The sequence below is a fragment of the Neomonachus schauinslandi genome, chromosome 1, assembly GCF_002201575.2.
Source record: "Neomonachus schauinslandi chromosome 1, ASM220157v2, whole genome shotgun sequence".
Lineage (NCBI taxonomy): Eukaryota > Metazoa > Chordata > Mammalia > Carnivora > Phocidae > Neomonachus > Neomonachus schauinslandi.
In genome coordinates, this window is record NC_058403.1 from 42,570,833 (window position 1) to 42,597,143 (window position 26,311).

A 26,311-nucleotide genomic window follows, 5' to 3' on the forward strand; every position below is an offset into this window, starting at 1 on the left:
TCTATGATCTTGCCTGAATACAGAAGTATGTGTTTTATAAATTCATATTATGAAATTACTTATCTTTTTATTCTATATTTACTCAGTTTGCATAAATGTTAATGTTTACTTTTGGAAAAATTACTTGTGGGAAATTTATGAAAAGAATTCAATAAAATTATGTAACTCTAATAATTTACTATAGAAGAAAATTTACATGATTAAAGGAAGATGAAAGTATCAGTAAGTACTCATTCTTAGGGGAAAACAAACAAGAATCCACAATAAAATTTGGCTTTTTCAGTTGTATGTTCTCTGTGCATATTAACTCATACAAGTTGTGTATATAAACTTGCTGAGTCCCATGTTTTCATAGACTATTTTTCATCATCATGATTTAACAGGAATTTAAGAACAAAATGGAATAAGCCTAAAATGAAAATAGAATAGCAGTTTATCATGTTTTGACCAATAAACTATCAATAGGCTTCTTAATGTTACAAAAGGCATGTTTTACTTTCCTATGTAAGGATTTCTAAAATGTTAATGCTATTGTGTGATTATCTTCACTCTGTACGAGGAAGTGTATGTGGCTTTCATCTTAAGAACAAATTGCAAACATTTTAAAATTATTTTCTTCGTTTTTTTAATGTCTCTATGAAGATTTTTATAAAATATATCTTTAGATTATTTTTCCTAAAGATGAAGATATGTTCATATTAATGTATAGGCACAATTAAAGCAGAGATGGTAATATCTCTTTAACAAAGATAGTTTGTCTCTAAATTACTACTGCTTATTAAAATAATTTGACTTTTTTTTTTAAGATTTTATTTATTCATTAGAGGGAGAGGGAGCAACAGACTCCCTGCTGAACTGGGAGCCCGACATGAGGCTCGATCCCAGGACCTGGAGATCATAACCTGAGCCAAAGGCAGACACTTAACCATCTGAGCCACCCAGGTGTTGACATTTTTGGAGACTTAATAGCACATGGTAAGTTTTCATGAAGAATGTATAGATTGCTATGTAGACTGAATATATTAATTAAATTTGGCATTCAGAATTTGAAAAAATTGCTTAAAGTGCTTAAAATTTGGTATGATTTAAATATCTGAATTTTAAATATATTTTTTATGGCAAATGGATCTTCAAATAAAAATGTCATGTAATTTTTATCATATCTCATGGATAAGCATTTATATTAAAGAATCAGCTATTATTGCAGAATACTAAAATAATTGTTGTATGTGACGGACAATATTCCCGTATAAAACTTTTTCTATGTAAACTACTATGTAAAATCAACTGGGTTTGATTAGTTCAGAATAAAGAACATTTAGATCATTCCTGTCTCTAACCTTCCCCATACAATCTTAGAATTTACACTACCTTCAATGAGGAATAAAAAGAAATAGATTCTAAAACTAGAATTTCATCTTATTACCAGTCTTAGATCTTTGAGTGTGTAAGAGGTGTTGACAATTACCTAATAAATTGGTTTTAGGTCAGTTCTTCATTTGGAATCCTTAGAAATTACTATTTTGAAGTTTTGTTCTCTTTAGATCATAGATCTCTATAGATCATAAGACAGATCCAACACTATGACTCTCTACCCCAACATAGGGAAAACAATAAGTTTGGATTAGTAAGCCTAACTTGGAGAAACTGTTTAAAAGAAATATGTTTCCTTTATTCCATAGGTACTAAATAAAAATCTCTGTGATAGAAAAAGTGGTTTTGAAAGGCAGGCTTCTAGAAGGTCCAGGAATGTAGGCAAGGAAGAGATTTATTAAGTCTTAATAAACCTCATCAGTGAGTACTTATCAGATAATTCAACCCAGCATAGCAAGAACAGAGACCTAACATGAATTTGGGGCTGAGTACACCACAAATACAGTGAGGAGGGATGTTTCTGTGAACATATTCCTTAGTGTAGTATGTGTGTCCATTGAGAAAATAAGTGTAATGCAGTGGTAATAAGAAAGAGGAGGGAGTCAGAAAAAAATCAGGCCCGCATCTAGCCAAAGAGCGTTTTTGATATTTTGATTCTGGGCACGTGTAACAAATTTAAAGAGATGATTAGTTGTACCAGTGTATAGACATTCTTTCTTTTCCTTCTACAAGATGGTTTGTGATTAAACTGCTACATAGCAGAATGGAATATACAGAGTTTAAACATAGATATGTATATTAAAAATATTTTACATTAAAATATTTTAATAGAAATATATAAGCACAAATAAGTATATATTTACATCTATATATACACGAACATATACATAATTTTCAAAAAGCTACTCCAAAGAGCAATCAAAATGAGGTCTTAGACATCATTGGTATTTTTATAACCAAAACAACACAGGAGGAAAATTAGGAAGAAATACCAATCAAGTACATAAATGGGTATGGTCATTATGTGTATGTGTGCATGTGCACATATTTATCATTGTTGATGATACTGTTTTAGGCAGACTCCAGTTCCTTCTTTGTGACATGAGCCCCAGTGCTTATACCTCTTCTGCTCTAAGTTTCTTTTGGCAGGAGTGTGAGAAAATGTGGCTACTAAGATATAAGTGTCAGTCACAGGGAACAGTTTCCAGCAAAGTTCTCAACAGTGCTATTACTAGGTTGACAATGTAGGGAAACAGAATTTACCACCCTAAAATGTGTCTTTAGCATAAAGATTATTTTAGGCTGGTTATTTTTTAAGAAACTGCAAACACAGGAGAAGCTCTGAAAATCAAGTAGAAGTGACTCTTTTGTAAGAGAACATTTACATATATAAGGCAAATCTATTTATAAGGGTATCTCTCTCACTATACCAAGTATATGGGGATAATTCTAAATCTTTAGAAACTTATCAGTGGAAAAGACAACAACTTAAATGTGTATAACACACTTACTTTGTGTACAGTGCTTTTCCTGATAATTTCTCATAATTAGTTCTCTAACCCCAACATCTTTTTGAGTATTTAGCTAAAGATGATATTAAAGGTGATGGCTGCCTTCCTCTCTGGGATTGAGCATCATGTCGGGTTCCCCACTCAGTGGGGAGCCTGCTTCTCCCTCTGCCTCTGCCTGCAGTTCCCCCTGCTTGTGCTCTCTCACTCTCTCTCTCTGTCAAATATATAAATAAAATCTTTAAAATAAATAATAAAGTTAGTTCTTCTGGGTCTCTCTGATATATAAATATTATTTAAATTTAGTTTTTCTCCTGCTATTCTGACTTATTTTTTTTAAGATTTTTATTTATTTATTGAGAGAGAGAGAGAATGATAGAGAGCATGAAAGGGAGGAGGGTCAGAGGGAGAAGCAGACTCCCTGCCGAGCAGGGAGCCCGATGCGGGACTCAATCCTGGGACTCCAGGATCATGACCTGAGCCCAAGGCAGTCACTTAACCAACTGAACCACCCAAGCACCCCCTGCTATTCTGAATTATATCAATTTAATTATTAGATCAAAGAACCTAGAAAGGAAGAAAGGAAAAATTTTCTGCCCCTACAGATGGTACCCATGAAGGGACAAACTTCACTGGCTGGATGCTGCTCATTTCATGGCTGTTGCAACTGAGAGATTCTATGACCTCTGACAAAAGCTGGCACAAGTTAACAATTTTTACCATGTTAGTCTTCTGGATCTCTGCCTTCAGTGTCTAATGGAATTGAGAGTGGTGAGAGTCCTTTTCTTTGTCTAAATTTAGATTAGCAGAAGAAAATATTTGTGGAATTAGTGTCTTAGGTATAGTGACATGGTAAAAGTTTATTATGGTAAAAGTTTATTATGAGTACTCATTTTCTATTAATCCTTTTTCTCCCAGAGATGGTCATTATTTTGTTTCTGTTTGGCTTTATAACCAATGAGATTATCCTCTCTGGTCTCTGCTGACTGGAGGATGCTTGTAGAGATACACATCTGGTGGACAGCTAAATAAGTTGCAGATCCAATACGCCAGTTGGTCAGAAACACAGGTAACAAACTAGACTAAGCACTGCAATTGCTGTTTCATTAACTTCCTTTCTGACTGTGGCCAGCTCTCAGAGGAGTTTGTCATAAGGGATCCTGGTCCATAAGGGGGCCTTTATCATCTCAACCTTTGTTATTTTGTTAGTGCTAGAAAAGTCCCAATTAGTAACACCTGTCCAGTGTCAAAGACTGGTGGATCTGTGACTGGAGGTGTCTTGTGTTCTCATGGGAAACTAGAGACACTGTTTCCACTATACCATTCTTACCACCTGTCACAATAAAGGTATTTTCTTTCTTAGACTATGTCTGGACCTTGTGAGGGCTTCATCTTTTAAACCTTTCTTGGGGATGCCTCTTACATCCATGGTTAAGACATAAAAAGCTTTATTGGTTTGAGTCACTATTAAGATTCACATTAAGATTAATAGATCCCACTCATCAATGGCCAGAGAGTAGATACTTTGAATTGAAAATTTTCTAGATTAAAAAAAAAAGTTTGAGAGCTTTCATCCTTAACAGTTGTCTAATGGGTACTTATGGAAAGCCCAAATTAAAAAATAGTTACAAAGAAATATAATGGCTAGCCTTAGGGACTCCCTTAACAAAATAAAAGGACAGAAATTTAAAAAACTTCATATCCAATGTAAATTCCCATCTTTAATTCCAAATAATTAAATATGACACCTTCTGGTACACATGTCTATTTTATAAGAACTGCCATCCAGAAAGCTGTAGATATCTACAAAAATGGCAAAATCGTACTAAGATTTTTTTGTGTCCTGTCAACTTGACTTGGTAACTAGCAGGTTGGGGACTCCAAAACATGATCAGACTGAAATACTAATTGTACCCCCTGTGTGGATATGTCCAAACAGAAAATGTGGATTAAACTTCATTTTGACTGGGGTCCTCCCAAACTGCTGCCAGCCCTCAGGGTAATTATACCCCAGAATTACAATGATCATTATGAGAAATGTTCCAACTAGGTAAGATTATTTTAAGAAGTGAATTAAAGGCAAGGAATTCCAAATCAAACAAACAAAATGGAATATATATTTAATTGGTATGCAGATGCTTCCAAACATTTTCAAAATACCAAAATAGCTTTGCTGAAGGATTTGTTGTAAAAGACTAATTAAAAATTAAAGTTATGAAAGGTACCTAAAACAAAAGTATAAAATTGATGTCATTCTTACTGCTCCCTTCTATCATCCTTTATTTGAGGACTCATTCTAGTAATCCTTTGTCTGAATTTCCTTCCCACACTGAATATACAATTAAACGGATATCTTTCAAAAGTAAATCACCCAATGCTACAGGCAATTCTCTTCAGACATCTTTCACTCCTTGATCAAAGGCCAAAGTAAGGGCCATAGTTAAAGAATTTCTTAAACTTGGAGGATTCTCAAAAGGTTTTGTAAATGGATTACCTCCTGAGATTAGTGGATAGAAAAAAAGAAACAAAATAAAATGAGAAGCCACAGGACTCCTGACCAAGTCTGATAGGAATTTTTTAAGGCTTCTGTCCTAAGCTAAATGTGCACAGAGAGAAAGAAAAACATTCCAGCATAGGTGGATGGGTGTGACAGTCCTTTGATATCAAGGTGTCAACCCAGTTTTTTCAGGAATTAAAAAACAGTTGTCTTTGTTTTACAAATCTAGTCTTTACAGAACCAGAGGTGTGACTGCAGAAACAATTCAGCATTTACCAATCCCAAAACCTTTCCCATTTATCTTTTTTTTTTTTCGTCTTAGGAAACCAAAGTCCTTCTTGGAGGAACTTTTATTTTTTCACTGTGACTTTGAGATGTAAGTGTTCTACAAACTTCAGGGAGGTAGGTAATTCTTATCAGAAGGAAAACAAAAAGGGAACATTCATTTAAAATTTGGGTGAATTGGGGGGGGCTGGGTGGCTCAGATGGTTAAGCATCTGCCTTCGGCTCAGGTCATGATCTCAGTGTCCTGGGATCAAGTCCCACGTCTCACTGCTCAGCGGGGAATCTGCCTCTCCCTCTCTGCTCACATGTGCTCTCTCTCTCTCAAATAAATAAGTCAATAAAATGTTTTTTAAAAAAATAAAATAAAATTTAGGTGAATTAAAAAAATGTTCAGCCATCTGAGCAGATAAACTTAACACATTCCAACTGTTCTTTTATATCTACTGAATTTTATATTAATTGTATCTATGTAATGGCTAGAGGCTAGAATGTTAGGATTTCTCTTTGCATCTGTATGTTTATGTGTGCCTATATATGTAAATTGTAGATGTGTGATATTTATCTACAGCTGTAAATATCTATATATCTATATTGGTTGGTTTTGGTTAAAAATTAAGTATTCCAAAAATTAAGTATTCCAAAAATTCTTAGAAATATAACAACTAAACCACTGTTTTTCAAGTTGACATCATCTGGCATAATCTTGGGTAAATAATACCTAGTTGAAGCCTGTTAATATCATATACATAAAGTGGATAAAATGGAAAAGGGAGTAAAAGTGCTTTTAGAATGTGTGCAAACTTAAGCAGCCATCAACATAATATTGACTTCTATTTACCACAGGAAGATACATATGAAACTCATGGTAACTACAAACCAAAAACCTACACACAAAATAGAGACAGGAATCCAAGCATAACACTAAAATCATAAATCATAAGGGTAGAGGGCAAGAAAAGAAAAAAAAAGGGGAACTATGAAGACAAGCAGAAAACAATAAAATGGTAACAACTACATAACTACTTAACACGTAAATGGTATTAACGCTACAATCAAAAGATGGAGTGACTGAATGGATAAAAAACAAGACCAATCTATAAGTTGTCTACAAGGGGACTGACTTCTTAACCTAAAGACACATACAGATTGAAAATGAAAGGACAGAAAAAATATTCCATCCAAATGGTAGTTAAAAAAAAAGCTGGGGTAGTATTACTTCTATCAGATAAAGCAGACTTTAAGACAAAGACTGTAACACAAGACAAAGAAGATCTATATAGCAATTGAAAGATCAGCCAAATAAGAGAATTGTAAATATCTATATATCTATATTTAGGAGCACCTAAATATATAAAGCAAATATTAACAGATAAAGGAAAAGTTGACAATAATAGAAAAATCGTAGGGGACTTTAATACTCCATTTATATCAATGAATACATCAAAACACAGAAAATCAATAAGGAAAGAGTGGCTTTAAATGACACATATTCAGAACTTTTCACCCCCAAAGAGGAGAATAAACATTTCCTTTCAAGTGTACATGGAATTTCTCCAAGATAGATCACATATTTGAGCACAAAAGTCGTCTCAATAAATTTAATAAGATTGAAATTATAGCAAGCAGCTTTTCTGACCATAATAGTATGAAACTAGAAACAACTATAAGAAGGAACCTGACAAAAACACAAACACAAGGATACTAAACAACATGCTACTGCACAACTCTGGGTCACTGAAGAATTCAAAGAGGAAATAAAAGAATACCTTGAGACAAATCATAATGGAAACACAGTGGTCCAAAATATCTGGGATGTACCAGAAGCACTGAAAGAGGGAATTTTATAGTGATATGAGTCTACCCGAAGAAACAAGAAAAATCTCAATCAAACCCTACACTCGAAGAATCTAATAAAAGCAAACAAAGCAAAAGTTTAGTAGAGGGAAGGAAATAAGATCAGAGGCAATAAATAAAATACACACTAAAAAATGTAGAAAAAATCAATACAAAGAGCTCTTTATCAGTTTTATCTTTTTAAACTTTTATCCAGGCCCATCAAGGAAGAAAAGAGGGCACAAATAAAATTAAAAATGAAAGAAGAAAAGTAACAAACAACAAATATAAAACATTGAGACTATAAAATGAAAAAATATGACAACAAATTGAACCTAGAAAAAATGATAAATTTCTAGAAATATACAATGTTCCAAGACAGAAAGAAAGAAAAAATCTGAAAAGACTGATTACTGGCAACAAAATTGAATTGGTAATCAAAAAACTCTCAAAAGTCCAGGATCAGATGACTTCACAGGTTAATTCTACCAATAGTTAAAAAAAAAGGTTTAGTACCCATTCTTCTCAAACTAATGAGTAAGAGCTAGGTAGGGGGAGATAGGTAGCAGGCTATGTGATCAGGCTCACAGAAATCCCAAAAATGTGGAGGTGTGGGAAAACCAGAGATAAGGGGACAAATAGGACCACCCTACCTAGGGGTATGGGGTGGGTGTCTTTATGATGATCACCTGTGATCAACAAAGAATAACCAGACCCTAAAAAGGAAGTAAGCCATTGAAGGTGTTATCAATAGAGATGTTAAAGGGATTTAAGTTCCCTGGTTAGCTTTCTATAAAAGACCAACCCTAAAGGCCCTCATTGGTCCCCTATTGGGACCCCTCTCACTCTTGAGAGCTTTTTCTGTATCTTCACTTAGTAAGCATCTATTGCTTTACTCACTCTGGAGATTCATTCTTCAACTCCATGAGACAAGAACCTAGCTCTCTCGCTTCACTATTACAAAATATAGAACAGAAAGGAAGACTTCCAAATTCATTCTTTGAGGCCAGTTTTACTTTAAGTCCTAGCCACAGCAATCAGACAAGAAAAAATAAAGACATCCAAATTGATAATAAAGAAGAACTGTCACTATTTGTAGATGACACAATAGTATATATAGAAAACCCTAAAGACGCCACCAATATAAAACCCAAAAATTAAAAAAAAAAATTAGGTGAATAAATTCAGTAAAGTTGTAGGATACAAAATTACAGAAATTTGTTGTATTTGTATATAGGAATAGCAAAATAGCAGATATGTTAATAAAAATTCAATTTGTAATTGCATCAAAAAGAATAAAATACCTAGGCATAAAGATAACCAGGGATGTAAGAGACCAATACTCTGAAAACTATAAGATGTCAATGAAAGGAATTGAAGATGACACAAACTAATAGATACCATGTTCATAGATTGGAAGAATAAACACTGTTAAAATATCCATAGTATCCAAAGCAATCTACAATATGCAGTAATGCAATCCCTATCAAAATACCAATAGTATTCTTCACAAAAATAGAACAAAGAATCCTAAAATTTGTGTGGAACCATGAAAAACCCTGAACAGCCAAAGCAACCTTGAGAAAGAAGATGTCGGCTTTGGCCAGCAAACCCTGAGATGGCGAATGAAAAGATTACTCCAGACACTAAGTAGGAGAAAGGAAAGGGCCTGGGGACCAGACACCCTAGCAGCAAAAGGCCTCAAGTCAAGCTCTACATCCATTTTTATTATGTATGTTATTGTTACATCAAAGAATCAAGGTTAGAAAGGAATGTGAAGTTTCAATAACTCGGTCGGTGACATTTCCGGTCATTGTGTGATTAGAACTATCTGTGTTTGTGACCTGCAGGCAGGGCGTAGGTGACTATTAAGGATTTATGTCTAACCTAAGTTAAGCATCTGTCCCCTGGGAGATAGCATTGAGCCACAATTAGTATCTGGCTGTTTTCAGCCCAGAAACCTAAAAGGAGGCCTACTTTTCTGGTCTCTCCTCCTTTTCTGTTCAACTAGCCTCTCCCAAGGAGGATTGTATTTATCATGTCTTAGCTAGCCAGGCATTGTGAATTCCCACAGAGGAGCAGAGCTGGAGGTATCATGCTCCCTGACTTCAACATATATTACAATGCTACAGTATCAAAACAGTATGGTATTGGCACAAAAATGGATGCCTAGATCAATGGAATGAAAGAGAGCCCAGAAATAAACCCGTGCTTAGATGGTCAATTAATCAATGAGAAAGGAGGCAAGAATATTCAATGGAGAAAAGGCAGTCTCTTCAACAAATGGTACTGGGAAAACTGGACAGCTACATGCAAAACAATGAACTGGGAGACCACTTTGTTAGACCATACCCAAAAATAAACTCAAAATTAAATGAAAGACCTAAATGTAAGACCTGAAACCATGTATCTTATAATAGAAAATACAGGTAGTAATCTCTTGGATGTGGGCCTTAGCATCACTTTTCTGGTTAAGTCTTCTCAGGCAAGGGGAAAAAGAGGCAAAAAGAAATTATTGGGTCTACATCAAACTAAACAGTTTTGCACCGTAAAGAAAGCAGTTATGAAAACAAAAAGGCAATCTACTAAATGGGAAACAATATTTACAAATGATATATTCAATAAGAGGTTTATATCCAAAACATGTAAAGAACTCATACCACTCACCACCAGAAACACTAATAATCTAATTACAAAATGGGTGGAGGACCTGAATAGAATTTTTCCAAAAACATGCAGATGGCCAACAGGAACATGAAAAGATGTTCAACATCACTATCAGGGAAATGCAAATCAAAACCATAATGAGATATCACCTCATACTAGTTGGAATGGCTAGAATCAAAAAGAAAAGAAATAATAAGTGTGGCAAGGATGTGGAAAAAGGGAACCCTGTGTAGTGTTCATGGAAATGTAATTGGTGCTGCCACTATGGAAAACAGTGTGGACTTCAAATATTAAAAATATAAATACCATACCATTCAGGGATGCTTCTGCTGGGTATTTGCCCAAAGAAAATGAAAATACTAATTTGAAAAGATATGGAATCAACCTATCTTGGCTACTGTTAATAGTGCTTCAACAAACCTAAGTGTCTATTGATACATGCATAAAGTACATACACAAGGGACTATTACTCAACCATAAAAAAAAATGAAATGGACCAATCTAGGCGGTATTATGCTCAGTGAAATAAGTCAGAAGAAGACAAATATCATGATTTCACTTATATTTAAAATCTAAAAAACCCCAAGAAACAATTTTTAAAAAGACTTAATATAGACAATAAACAGGTGGGTGACAGATGGGAGGGTTGTGAGGAGATAGACAAAATAAGTGAAGGGAATTCAGAGGTATAAACTTCCAAGTTTAAAATAAGTCATGGGGGTGAAAAGTATAGCATTGGAACATAGTAATACTGTAATGACATTTATGGTGACAGATGTTAACTACACTTACCATGGTGAGCATTGTCTAATGTATAGAATTGTTGAATCACTATGTTGTACACCTAAAAGTAATATAAAACTGTCAACTATATTTTAAAAAATTGGAAAAAAAGGTATGAGGTATGGATATGTGTTTTTATTAAGGAAAAAAAAAAACAAGTAATTTTGTCTTGGTTGTTTCAGAATAGAAAAGAGAAGGAAAAAATGACAGAAGAGAAAAAATTTTACTTTGTGTAATCCAGCAGGCTTAAATTGAATTAATATTTTAAGGGTATTACAAATAAGGTTTAATATTAGTCATGTGCTATGTAAAGGTAAAAGTTAATTTTCTTTCACTTAATAACAGGAAAAAGTTTTCTTGTACTATTTGTCTGCTTCTAAGATTATGAAGTAATCTGTCTAAAAAGCAAAGATTTTGTGTTTTATCAGAATTTACTTCATTTTTATCATCAGATCATTGATTACTTAAGTAAACCTATTCCTCTCAATATTAGAACTGCTAAATTTTTCCCATAACTATGTAACCTTCTATTTTTGTCTATGAAGTCTTTGTCAGTTGGGTTAAATAGATAACTAAATATTGTTTCCCAGTGACCTATACTCCTACTTAGTCAAGTGTCCAAAAACTTTTGATATTTTTGACAAACTTCCCCAAACTAAATTCATTAAATGAAGTCTTTTGGACCTGAAAGAAACTGTAGGAAATTCCAGAGGGTCCCTGGAACATCTCAAAAGATTTGTCAAACTAATTAAACTTATTTTATGTGAAAAGCATTGTCAAATAAGTGATGATAAACCTTCATATATTATTTACCCATAAAATATAACCTAAGGTATTAATATGAGTGTTATTATAGTATACTATATAACTATAACCATGTAACCATAATAATAGTTATTAGTATGTGTTCTAAATATTGTAATGAATTCCTAAAATTCTGATATGTCCTAGTATAATGTTATCAGTCATAATTCTAGTTATCTTAAAATGTATGTCACAGAAATAACTGTATTTCTTTGTTGCATTGTAATGAAGTTGCATCTGATCTTTAAGTCTTTGTCATTTACAGTTTTGTTTTATTTGACAGTTTTGAAAAGGTGTTTATAAAAGTTCTTCATATTCAAGGAGACTCATGGAAAGTACTCTAGACTACAAGTTTCTGATAATGTTCAGATCATAAAACTAAAGGGGTAAGAATTTCCAGAATTAATGGAAAAAACTAGATTCAACCAAAACAACGAGTAGCATGTGATGAAATGAGCTGATGAGGATGATTATATAATTTTTTTTTTTTTTAGATTTTATTTATGTGACAGAGACACAGTGAGGGGGAGTGGGAGAGGGAGAAGCAGGCTTCCCGCGGAGCAGGGAGCCCGATGCGGGGCTCGATCCCAGGAGCCTGGGATCATGACCTGAGCCGAAGGCAGACGCTTAACGACTGAGCCACCCAGGCACCCCGATGAGCATGATTGTAATTTTTGTGATTTTTTGTTTTGCTGATTTTTTAATGTTTTGTTTTACTACATTTAAGGAAACTTTTTCTCTTAAGCTAACTATGACTTACAGCAATTTGATAAAAATAAACCTCTGTGAACAAATTAAAACATTTATTTTTTCTACCCTGATTCCTCTAGAATTCAGAAACTTTTAGTGAGTTCTTATATTTTCATGGCAATGTATTTATTTGTATATGTTCAATAAGAATCTGTTTTTCTTGTAATGGGATATACTTAGAAACATTGGTTATGTTACAAAAGCTTTGACTTGGAATGTCATACTTGAGAGAGCTATGCATAGACTCATAAGATCAAACAGGTTTAAGGAACTATGCTTGATATTTCAAAGCCACTAAAACCCCTCGGAAAAACAGCTGGTACCTTGCCTACAGGGTTTCCAGCAGCCTTATCAGGTGAATAAGGAGGGTCATTTCCTGGGAGGTGCAGGAACCTCGGGATATATTGGGAGCCTGAAAAGGACAGGAATTCACCCACATCTATAGAGATTGCAGGCAAGTCTCATGGCAAGTCTTTGATTTGGCTTCTTATCCTGGAGATGTTTTTATAAGTTCAATCTGAGGGGCACCTGGGTGGCTCATTTGGTTAAGCAGCCCAGGTCTTGATCTCAGGGTTGTGAGTTCAAACCCCATGTTGGGCTACAGCGTGGAGCCTACTTAAAAAATAAATAAATAAATGTTCAGTCTGCGACTCCTTATAAATTTTCTGCAAAGCAGATTTTAAAGAGCCTACATAGTTGATTGCTATTCTTATGTGATTAATCAGGCAAAGTTTATTGAAATTAGACTTATTTTACAAACAATTCAACCTTGATCTGGCTATCTTTGCTGAAAATAAGGGTAATTTTAGAAGGAAAAATTATGTTTCGGTAACATATCTTTGTGGATGTTAGATTCTAGTTCTTTTTTTTTTTTTTTTTTTTTAAAGATTTTATTTATTTGTTCATAAGAGACAGAGAGAAAGAGAGGAGAGGCAGAGGGAGAAGCAGGCTCCCCGCCGAGCAGGGAGCCCGATGCGGGGCTTGATCCCAGGACCCTGGGATCATGACCTGAGCCGAAGGCAGACGCTTAACCATCTGAGCCACCCAGGCACCCAGATTCTAATTCTGATTAATTGTCTTTGAGGGTTTGTTGTTTGCTTATAAACCGGACTGGATCCTGAAATTTTCTGATTTCCTCAAATATCTGACTAAGACTTCCCAAATTAATGTTCCAATTTTCTCCCATTCTTTTGACTTGGAATCACTGAGAACTAAAGCTGCCCTTTTTCCCAAAGCTCTGCAAACTGAAGCTAGAGGACTTTATATAACCTTTGGAGAAATCATAACAGCTCATGTTTAGACAAATTATGCCTGTTGCTGTGTGAGCTACTCAAAGTTTACCCAAATACCTGATGTTATCATTAGAGGCATTCAGACTTCAGAAGACAGTTTAACCCCTACGTCTAGAAATCTCTCAACTGGCTGCCCTCAGGATTCAGAATGGGTTTATATTATATTCTAATCATTAACCTTTGATTTTGTTGTTGTTTCCATAGAAATGCCTTATTAAATACGTGATTTTTTTTTTTTTTTAACAATACAGGCCTAATTTTGGAAGCCCCCCTGAAAGACCTGCATCTTGAAATTAGACAAACTGTTTAACTAAAATGACCTATTCTCAGATCTTAGAGACTGGTTCAATGAGATATGGAGCAGTCTATCATTTTGGCTTCTGGATTGTGAAGCTTCTAAGTTTCCAAAGCAGGACCATGGGCAGAATTAGCTGCTCCAAAATAAGTCTCTTTTGCATAAAGATTCTTTTATGCTGATTGTTTTTAAGAAACTGCAAATCACAGGTAAAGCTCTGAAAAATCAAATACAAGTTACCCTTTTATAAGAGACATTTACACATATAAGGCAATTCTCCATTCTTAAGGCTGTCTCCCTCACTGTACCAGAAAGATGGGGATGACTCTACATCTCTAGAAATTCTTATGGAGAAGATAACAATTGACATCTGCATAAGAACTAATGCCTAACAGCTCATGTGGGGAATGGGTAAATAAACTGAATTATTCAAATAATGGAATACTTTGCAAAAAATTAGAATGTCTATACTAGGTCTCCATGAGATAGGGAAGCTGAAGGGACTCCATTTTAGAAAAGCTTCATTTCTGCTGTTTTTCTGATAGGCCCCATTTCTGAAGAAGCCAAAGAAACTGTTCCCACTTCAAGGGGAAAGCAAGAAAGTTAATCTATGAGTTTTCTCCTAGGCCCAAACACCTGATAACATGTAAAAAGAACCAGATCCCAAACATGTTCTAGGACATTAGCTTTGAACAAACTTCTGCTGCAGCTAGCATCAACATCCCCTGCATTCAGTTATTCATGGAATACCACCTATTGTTCATCTGACACTAGCCTTTGAGGGGACCCTACCCGGATTTCTGGAGGAACATGTATCCTATACCCCTTTACAATATAAACCCTAACCCCAAGTGACAGAGAGACTCACTCTCCTTTCTTTTCTGAGTCTCCCAGACACTCCATTTGCTATTCTCTGTCACTCACACTATTAAGTAAACTGTTTTCACTTTCTCTGGCTCATGTTTGATTTCTACCCTTCATGAAGCCAAGAACCCTATTGGCTGATCCTTCAGGACCTTCGTCTGGTCCTCAGACCCAGCCTGTCTACATCATCCATATGTAAATGCAAAAGCACAAGAGTTAAAAAAGTCAATTACAAAATATGCCCTTTAAGATAGCATTGGTTAGATTTTAAACACACATACTCGTGTGCCTTCTTTTCTAATTTTTACTATATGTGTAAAGCTCAGTAAAAGAAAATGCAAACATACATGTGCTTGCACACACACACGTTTACACAAATAGTAAAAATAAAAAATAAAACATTCATGGGCATAAGATTTTCCAAGTTCAGTATAGTGTTTGAATCAGAGGGAGGGAGGGAGAGGTAGTGGGTTGTTATACCATCTTGCAAATAGCTCAAGGCCTGTCTATGCATATATTATTCTTTAATAAATGTTTCATGTGAAAAATATATTTTACAAAATATGTTAATATAATAGAATCATTTAAAATGTTGTAGAGTGCTTTTATCAGTTTAATGACAGCTATAGGTATGTAACATTTATGTTAAAGTTTCTATAGTTATCCATGTTAAATATTTTATATTTTACATTAAAAAAAATACAAGATTAGAGATAACAAAGAGATGGTGAATAACTAAAATAGTCTACCTGATACAGAAGCGGCTTAAATTTTCTCTTATCAGACAAGTTGATGTGAGCAGGATATTGTGATTTAAAAATGACCTTGAGTGATTATTTTCATAAATATGGCCAACTATCCATTGAGAAATTGTCCCTAGGGAAGCAATTCCCAATTCAGAAAACCAAGGAATGATGCTTTGGCAGAAAAATCGCGAATCTTGGCATTTATGTCTTTGGAAATTATGATATGGGCTAATGAAGTCTTAAGAGTATAGAACATTCAGACAACTGTCAAATTGGTTCCAGGCCTTGAGGGATCTAATGTTCATTAGCAGGAGGGTCATATATTAACACATACCCAGTTATTCATTTCAGGACACCAAATTAGCTTAAGAAAAAGAAAGAGAAAAGCTCCTATTAAAGATACCATGATGTTCAAGGTCATGTGAATGTGACTAGCCTATAGTTCCCTAAATCATTTTGCCAGATGAGTGGATGAAAAGATGGCTTATAGCCTTGCAAGATGTAAATTGCTCTTCAAAAACTCATATCCCCTTTATTAAGTAACATACTTTTAGATACTTTTTAGAAATTAAAGATACTTAGATTTGTCCCATTATCCTTTCCTGTTCCTGGAAACAACTAGAAAGTAATGGAAATTGTGCTCTAAAATACCTTAAATGTAACAATCAAGACACTCATGTGCTTATTAGGATTTAGAATTAATGCATTCCTATTCGCTGGATTGCTAACACTGGCAGATTATAGCAGGCCTATTTCTCTGAGTTGGCACACATAACACACCAATTTCTAAACAATCTATTTGAGATGTAAAAAGAAAATTTCAGTCTCAGAATTTCTATATTCTACTACTTTCTATCTTGAACACGTTGCTTGTTTTTGTCATAGCAATTATCATAATTGGTAAATCATTTTTGGTTTATCATCATGTTATGATTTAAGTTTTTGTTTTCACTCACCTCTAGAAAGAAATCACTATTCAGAGGCCATGTATCTCAGTTTTGCATTTGTATCCCCAATCCTTAGCATGATATCAAATAATAAAACTTATTAAATATCTAGTAACTGAATGAATGCAACAGGATAGAAGTTTTTACTGTAATTAATGTTAATGGGGCTATGCAAAGAGAATACAAAAAAGACAATTTGGCAAAGAGTCCAAAGGTTAAAAAAAAAAAAAAAAAGCAAAACACTAAAAAATTTGCAAATAACACCCATGGTAAGAGGAGTGGGAATATAAATGTGTTGACTGTTGGTAGTTCTATAGGACCAGACTCCATTTAAAGGAGATAACTAGGCAATAATTTTTGGAGTAAGAATAAGGCAGATAAATTGACTGTAAAGTTTGAGCATTGAAAACAATATCAAATGTGGTCTAAGAAAAAGAATAAAAACAACAACAATATTACTATCATAATAAATGATAAAGACATTAATTTTCATTTTGGCTTGTTGCTTTTGTCAGTTATTATGGCACTTGGCAGCTCATCTCTCTTTAGCTCAGCTGAGCTCTTGACAGGTAGGTACACACATAAGTGTGAAGTAAATATTACTTAAGTAATAACATAGATTAAATAATAATATATTGAATAATGTTGTTATAGAGAAATTAATGTATAAGTTGTTAAAAAGAAAAACACAGGCCCCAAATGGTGTCACTTAGACCAAGTTCCCAAACTGAGGCTTAAAACCTAATCTAACCTCGCCCAGAAATATCTTAACCAGTCAGGCATTTTCCAGAAAGTGCCAATGAGTCTGCTATGTGGAGCCCTCCCCATTCCCCAAAGAAAGATGAAGTAATAGGCATGATAAGACCCCGTACTTTTCCCCTAAGGGAAAGCCACCTTGCCCAAACAAATCTTTTGTTACTTTCTAGGCCCATTCTCCTTCTATAAAAAACCTTCCATCTTGTACACCTCCTTGGAGCCTCATTCTACCTACCAGATGGGATGCTGTCAATGTATGAATCATTTAATAAAGTCAATTAGATGTTTAAAATTTATGCAGTTGAATTTTTGTTATTTAACTGATTTGGTGGCAGTGATGGAATCAGAAGGGAACTTCTAGCAGCATTCACAAACAATGAGAAACAGAGGCATGGTGTTAGAGTAGGCAGTTAGTTAGACCTTAACAGGATGCCTGGAGACCAACAAAGGGGGAGTCAAGACCCATTATCAGGACAGTTAGCAACCTGCCTTGGCAGCATTCCACGAACTAGGCCACAAGAAGCCAGATCAAATTAGACAGGCCCAAAACAAAGGTCGCCCTGCCAAAGTAAGGGGGGAAAAATGGTGTGAAACCCTGTTCTCAAAGACATCCCCTCCCCAAATAATAAATATTCCACCCTAGTTAATAATTGTCAATAAAACCCCAAGCACAGCTCTCCTTTGAGCTAACCTGCTCTTGTATCTTGAGAGTATACTTCACTCTCTCTTTAATAAACTCTTCATTTGCCCCATTCAACCACTACCTGGTCTCTTTGAATTCTTTTCTTGTAACAAGACTAAAAGGTGACATCTCTGGCCATGGGCTGGGTGGAGGCCACAGGGCCTAGAGGTCTCCCCAGTTAACCCAGCAACAATGGTACCCATGAACCCTTTGAATTCACCATATTTCTTGCCATTTCTGAGGGCTGTCGGTAAGCTCCTCTCAGTTGTGGGCATTGCTCTTTTTGTCTGTGTTTGAGCTCCTAATCTAATTGGTTTTCTTTTATAAGGGAGGTCAGCTTGAGCTGGCATGTGGTTATGCTCGGAGCCCAAGTAAACCAGCATGTTTGCCCAGAGCCCAGCTGAGCTGGCAGTTTTACCCAGAGACCAAGTGAGCTGGCAGAAGGGTCTGCCCAGAGTCAAGCCCCTAGCCTTTCAGACCACAATGTCCCCGGTGGAGAACCTCAGTAAGAGTCCACAGGAATTGGGGGCAATGCACACAGTGCCTTCTTGCGGCCAGGACTCAGTGCTGACACTACATTAAGGTGCACATGGTTGTAGGTCTTATTTTGTATATTATTTTGTGTACCTTTATCAGGCTATTGCTGGTGGGGATCTCCATGGCCAAAAAGCCACAAAAATTGGTGAGCACGGGTCGAGCACTTAAGGCTGTTGGAGTGCTCACCACCTGAAGAGGATTACAATGATAAGTTTGTCACAGAACTGGTTAGACTGATACTAGGTCACTCACCTCAAGAAAACTGTCATGCAATGAGGTACACTGTAAAACACACAATCCCCAAACCTATGCATATGTCTTTTAGGTATTAGTTCAGCTCTGAGAAACCTGAAGTCTTAGTTAATGAATTTCTTCAATTCTAAAGAGTCAAGTGTGCTACCTTTGGGCACACCTGCTTATTTTAGGTCTAAGAGCTCTAGTCCAGGGAGTTGCAGATATCTACCCAAGATGGAAAAAAAAAAAAAATACTAAAAATAACCTAGAATTACAGTGGCTTTTATGGGGAATGTTCCAATTAGACAAGATTGTTCATTTAAGAAGTGCACTTAAAAGCAAGGATTCCTAAATTAAGGAAATGGAATGGGTTGCATATTTTAATAGGTATGCAGAGGGTTCCAAAAGGCTTCAAGATCCCAAAATGGCCTCATTGAAAGATTTGTTACAAAGGACCAATGGAAAATTAAAAACACAAGAGGTACCCCTCTACTTTTCTTTACCTGAGAGTAGAGGGGAGCAATAGTATTCACATCATTCCTGTCGTCTTTTGTTTTAGGTACCTCTTGTGTTTTAGTCACAGTCTACTAATTTTCTGTCTGAACTACTTTCCTACTCTAAGAGACAATTACATAGTTACCTTTTAAAATAAAACTGCCTGAGTTTGGAGGCAATCCTTCTGAGATAGCTTTTACTTTTTGGTGAGAGGCTGAACTAATAGGCCATATTAAAGAATTTCCTACACAAAAGGGAGGATCCCAAAAGGGTTTTTGAAATGTTTAAAATCCTCATCAGGGCCTAGGACCCTGGGCTGCCACATCTTTATGAACTTGCGTACACGTTGGTAGGATCCAAAAAAAAAAAAAAAAAACGGATGTGGAAAGCAGAATGGCATTATCCTGAGAATGATATTTGAGATCCTCAGTATTTTTTTTTTTTTAAGATTTTATTTATTTATTTGAGAGAGAGCGCACATGAGACGGGGGGGTGGGTCAGAGGGAGAAGCAGACTCCCTGCTGATCAGGGAGCCTGATGCGGGACTCGATCCCAGACTCCAGGATCATGACCTGAGCCGAAGGCAGTCGCTTAACCAACTGAGCCACCCAGGCGCCCAAGATCCTCAGTCTTTAAAGTGGTTCTCTTATGGATCAGAAAAAGCTTGCAAAATAGCACCCAGTCTTTTAAAAGCCATTGCTAGAGTCCTTCCTGCCCATACTGATTGGTCTATTATTTAAACATGTAAACAAAAGGAATATGAAAGACTCTAAAGCCCATTGGAGGCATTGTTTCTGTGGTATTCCAGCTTCCATTCAATAAAAGTGGTCATTCAACCTCCTCTAGCTGCCTTACTTATAAATGGATTATCCCCCAGAGATTAGTGGGTTAATAAAAATGCAAAAAAAAAAAAAAAAAAAAAAGGATGGGAGGCCACAGGACTGACTGAGCTCATAGCTATAGCTGAGCATTTTGAAAGGACCTTGGAGCAAGATTGTAAACAAAAATCTGCCAAACCATTGGCTTTACAGCTACAACAGCTCCAAGACCAGAGACCTAAAAAACATCTGGTCCCCCACATTTCACTCTAAGGGTCCACCTTCAAAATGATAGCCTAAAGATCAATGTTTGCCCTCAAAGGACTTATGCAAATTCCTCAGTTTGAGTGCCACCCAAAGGAGGGCCCCTGTGTGGACCCCTCCCATACTTGACAGGACTCCAAAGGATTTGCTAGTAAACTGTTACCAGGAATTCCCTTAAACAGCTAAGATGAAACTGAAATTTAAATTAGTAAAATCTTGCTGAATGATACCAGGGCTACACTTTCTTTCTTAAACCCCATTCTCATAGGATAACAAATTCCTTGGAGTGAAAACAATGTTTCCATAGTGGGAGTATCTAACTTTCTGAACCAAAATTTGGTCAAATTGGAAACTGATATTCAAAACCTGATTTTAAAAAATTAGGCCTTCTCTCCTAAGCTAAATGTACCCAGAGGAAGACATTCTCATATGTGGATGGTGTGTCAGTCCTTTGATTTTTAGGCAACAACTCAAATCTTGGAGAAAATTAAATTGTCCTTTTTTCACAAACCTAGTCTTTAGAGGATGAAAAGTGTGGTTCCAAAAACAATTCAGACCAACAACCCTTTTTACCAATCCCCAAATATCCCCTATTTATCTCAAAAGGCTTATAAGTATTATAAAAATTCTGACCTTAAGGGAAAAGAAGTCTTTCCAGAAAGTGCTTACATTTTTTTTCCCTATGACTTTGAAATGTAAATGTTCAGTGTTCTACCTGGTCTCTTCTAGCATCTCTTTATCTAGTCTACCTCTTTAAAAGGCAAATTCCAAGGATGTAATTCCAAACAAGTAAAAACAAGGGGAAAGGACCATTTAAAAATCTTGCCTTGCCAAGGATAAATACAAATTTGTTTATTTGTCCTTGCCAAGGATAAATACAAATTTAAGTATCTTCTCTACAAATGTTAAAACAAAGCTTTAGTCATCTAGACAAATAACCTTAACTTATTCCATCTACCAGAAAAATTCAGATTCAACTTTTATAACTAGTGAATTTTATAACTATTCAGTCATTCAAAAACAAAAGCTATAAGATCTTTGGTAACTCAAAACCTTAAAAGTTTTGCTAAGTTAAATGATGAGTTTAGCTAAATTTATTAAATATTCAGATACTTTCCAAATAAGACAAAATGATAAAATATTAATTAATAAACATATATTTATCTACTTTTGGCTTCTTATCCCCCCCCCCAAAAAAAAAACTCTAAAAGATATTTGGATATGTTAATGCTACATTGGAAAATTTAAGAAAGCATATACTTCTAGAAATTTTAAAATGTATTCATAAATTTGCAAATTAAAAAAAATGCTGATATGAAAGACCATTCACAATTACTTATTTCTTAGTTTTCACTAGAAATCAAAGTTCCCAAGGCTTAAAAATTGTAATTAATATATATAATTAAAATTGTTAGGAAGAAGCTAGACCTGAGCAGTGGAAGAAATGCCCCGCCCAGAGTCCCAGGTCCTTGAGGGGAAAATGATAGAGATGAGGCAAGAGAAGGAGGCAAGGACAGTGATAAACAGGTTACATATTAGAAGCCTAGGGGCTCAACATCCTGACCTGTGGCTTCCAAGACTGTGGGGCTGACAGGCCAAGAGCCACAGGTCCAAAGCATGCGCTCTCCTCTTCCACCTCTGCCCCAGGGTAGCCCCTAGACTACATTTGCGTTGTGGGAACAGACCCCTCTCTCCATAGAGGAAGGCTGCAGTGACAGTTCTGGTACAAATCTTATAGGTTCAAAAACTTCCCTCTCAACCTGTGGGAGGAGTCCCCCAAATGATTAGAAGCAGCCTTGGTTAGAGACCACCCTGCCCATGATGCAAGACTCATGCACACAAAAGGAAAGGACTCCTGTAGACTCAGGGCCATTCCCACCTCTGGGCCTGCCTTCTCTCCCACCTTGAGAACATACTGTGGCTTTAACAAGGTTGCTTTCTGCTATCACTTTGGGTACTGATCTCTAATTTGATCAATTGATCTCTCATTGCCTCAGTGCTATGAGCTGAGACACAACGCTTTTCCCACTGACAAAACTGGATTTGATTAAAACAAATTAAAATTTTGTTTTCTCTCTGTTAAAAGGACAAAGTTTTCTTAGACTTTTGGTCTGTTTTTGATAGAGATGTTTGTTTCTTTACCTTTTAAATATTAAGTTTCATAATTATCTGTGATCCTATTTAAGCAAGTGTTTTAAAACTTTTTTTTTTGACAAACTTCCCCAAATCAAATTCTGTATGAAGTCTTTCATTCATTCATGTCAAAAACATCATTAAACTAATTATGCTTACTTGATAAGTAAATTACATGAGAAGCATTGTCAAATAACTAATCCTAAAACTTCTTTATATTTGTAAGATTGTGACGCATGTAAATAAAGTCCATTTTGTTTCCACAAAAATGGCCCTTCATTGTCAGACTTTTTTCACCCCAGTGTCCTTGTGACAGGACAGTAGTCTGCTTTTAAATAAAAATAAGATGGTCAAATAATGGTTGTAAATTCAGTGAATAATCAGGGCTATGGGAAGCTCAAAATGATGGCTTAGTGCTTCTTGGCCCTGACAAATCGCATTGTTCAATTTTTACATTCCTTCACCCAACATGATACATTTAAGATGACTCAAATTATAAAACAGACATTGGTATAGAGACTTGTATAAAATTACAAAAACAGTCTAACAGCAATGTCTGACTTGATTGGTCCATAATCCTGGAAAAACTGGTTTTGTTTGTTCCCAGAGGCTTCAGACCTCCTTCTGGACACTTTAAACACCCGCAACTGGACTTCCTTAAATTGCTACTTCGTATGGGTTATCAATATGTTCTTGTTATTGTATATGTGTTTTCCAGGTGGGTTAAAGCCTTTCCTTGCTGCAAAGCGGATGCCCCTCACAGAAAAAAAAAAAACAAATGAACAACAACAACAACAAAGTTAAAATAATGTGTTTCCCATTTGGGGTATGTTTTCCATCATTTTCAGTGATCAAGGCACCCATTTCACTTGACAGATTATAGGAGCCTTAAAAAAATGTGACAAACTTCTTGAAATTCTATCAGTACGCAACCTTCTGTGGATCCCTTATTATCTCACGCTAATAATACCAACTACCATTAAGTCTCTAATGTCTTATGCTCCAGCATATTATCAGCAGGTTAAAGAACTCTTCCTGGATCCTTATTCAAAGGAACCTGTCAGTCACAGTCTAAAGTCTGATGACTGTGTAGTCCAAAACATTATCAGAGGAAGACACCTTCAAGGCCCATTGAAAGTGGCCTCACCAAGTGGTCTTGACCAAGGACACTATGCAAAAGGAAGAGACGCTAGAGATCTCCAAATCAAATTGACGAGAAAGAGAAGTAGCTGATATCAAGGTAGACTGCTTCCCACCCGATGGATGGATCACGACTTCATATTTTAGCTAAACATAAAACCCTTTCTCTTCTTTTCCTTTACTTGGCCACTGGCTTGGAAAGATACCCTCATTGGTATCTCCCAGACCACTGCTAAGGGAGGCGGATAAGCTCTTTTATCTCAGGCTCGGAGAAAATTTAACTGTCCCCATAATTTTTGCCAAGCAAAATAAGACATCTCCTTGGTCAACTCTCCTGAATTTACACTGTTGAGTTAAAGACCTACCAGGAGGCTTTTCTGATTCAGGATTTACTCCTTTACTCCTTATTTCCCTGGCTAGGGATAAATGTAAATGAGGCTATGATCAAGAACTTCTTAATTCTTAAAATTATTACAAAATCTACCACTAAAACAATAGCAGCATAACAAAGATTCGTAAACTCTCTAGCCAAAGCTGTCCTTGATAATAGAATAGCTCTTGATTATGTTTTAGCTAAGCAAGGAGGTGTCCGTGCTGTGCCTGGACACTCGCTGTGCCTGGATTAACACTTATGGGGAAATTAAAACTCAATTACATAAGAACCAGCCACTTGACTTAAAGAGGGGACTATTTCCCAGAGGTCTTTCTTTGATTTATGTGATTCTGATTGGTTTGAGTCTTGGGGACCATGGCTTCAAAGTACACTCCAAATATTGGGAATTATCCTACTTAGAGTAATCATAATAATATCCTTGGTGTGTTATTTCTCTTAAAACTCTATTTATTTATTTATTTTAAAGATTTTATTTATTTGACAGAAACAGAGTTAGCGAGAGCAGGAACACAAGCAGCGGGAGTGGGAGAGGGAGAAGCAGGCTTCCCGCCGAGCAGGGAGCCCGATGCAGGGTTCGATCCCAGGACCCTGGGATCATGACCCGAGCAGAAGGCAGAAGCTTAACAACTGAGCCACTCAGGCTCCCACTCTTAAAACTTTAAAATGTGTCTGCAGCTGCTAACCACCAAGCAAAGTATCTCCCCAAGACTGGAACATCTAAAGAAGAAACAAAATAACCAACTTAAAGAATGTGAACCAGAAGATATGACCTGTGAGTATCACAGAGGGTAAGTAAAAATGTTAGGATCTATGGATGCCATGCAAAGGAGTAAAAAAGCTGTGGGAATTTCAGAGCAGTTGCTGAGTTGCTTACATTCTGACCACATCTCTCAGTAAAGCTTAAAATCTGATCAAAGGGGGAAACTGTCAAAAAGAAAACCACAGGCCAAAACAGTATCACTTAGACTGAGTTTCCAAACTGGTGCTTAATACCTGATCTAATGGCAGTTTTAATTCCCCCATGAATATAATTTTAAACTGGTCATTCAAGAATTTTCCAGTGGCACCCATGAGTCTGCCACACAGGCCCTCTCCCCTCCCAATCCAAAAAAGATTAGATAATCTGCTTTATAAGATCCCTCTCTTTTCCCTTAAAGGAAAGCCACCTTGCCTAAAACTATCCTTTTCTTTTGCTATTAACTTTCTTGTCCCACCCTCCTTCTATAAAAACCTTCCATTTTGTATGCCTCCTTGGGCCGCCCCCCTCTACTTGCATGCTGCCAATTTGTGAATCATATAATAAAGCCAAATCTTTAAAATTTACTTTGCTAAATAACAAAAATTCAACCAAGTAAAATTTCATAATACATTAAGGGAAAAAATGTTGACTAGCAACTAAATTACTTAGGATGATAAAAGTAATATCTACACAAATTAAAAGAAACAAAAGCTATGCAAACTACTTTGAACCACTAAGTCAGGTTGGTGGGGTCCCTGAAGTTCCTATTTGGATAATAGGAAAAACCTGTGGACTGTTGGTTTTTATCTTGTGCCCTCATTTGGGCCTGCCAGATATCATATTATGTATCATATTATGTAAAGAGGCTCTGGTTAAGGAAAATCCAGTTCAATTCAGCACAGTCTAAAGTTCTGTTGTTGTTGTTTATCAGATTTTAAAGGGGATTTAGAAAAATAAATTTTTAAAGAACCAATAGTAGATTTTAATAAGATACTTTTCAAAATTAAACTGTCAGTTGTATGTAGATACTCATTTGCTTTGTAAATAAAACGTATCAGCCATTTTTTTCTTTTCATTTTCACACAGGTGTTTTCACACCTTGAAAACATGTTTTTGCTGGTTGTGCCCATCTGCCTGTCCTTCTGTGATGTTTTTTCTGGCCATGAAGATTTGAGTTAAACACTCCCATTCCTCATTTCACAGCCATTTCCATCACCGTGTTTACATGTTGTACAGTGAATTGTCTATTTTGTAGTCAGCTTCTCCCTGTAGCCTATGCCTTGTCCTCATATTCTGACAGAGTAAGTCCTCAAATGCATGTTAATGAATATTAACACTGAATCTTTCTGGCTGATATGAAGCTCATCAAAAAAAAACCCCTCCACATTTAAGATCAAAACCCACTTCAAATTCATTCATTTAAAAGAATTTTGTAACCATTTGTTTTGATTCCCATTGTGAAATGTGTATTTTA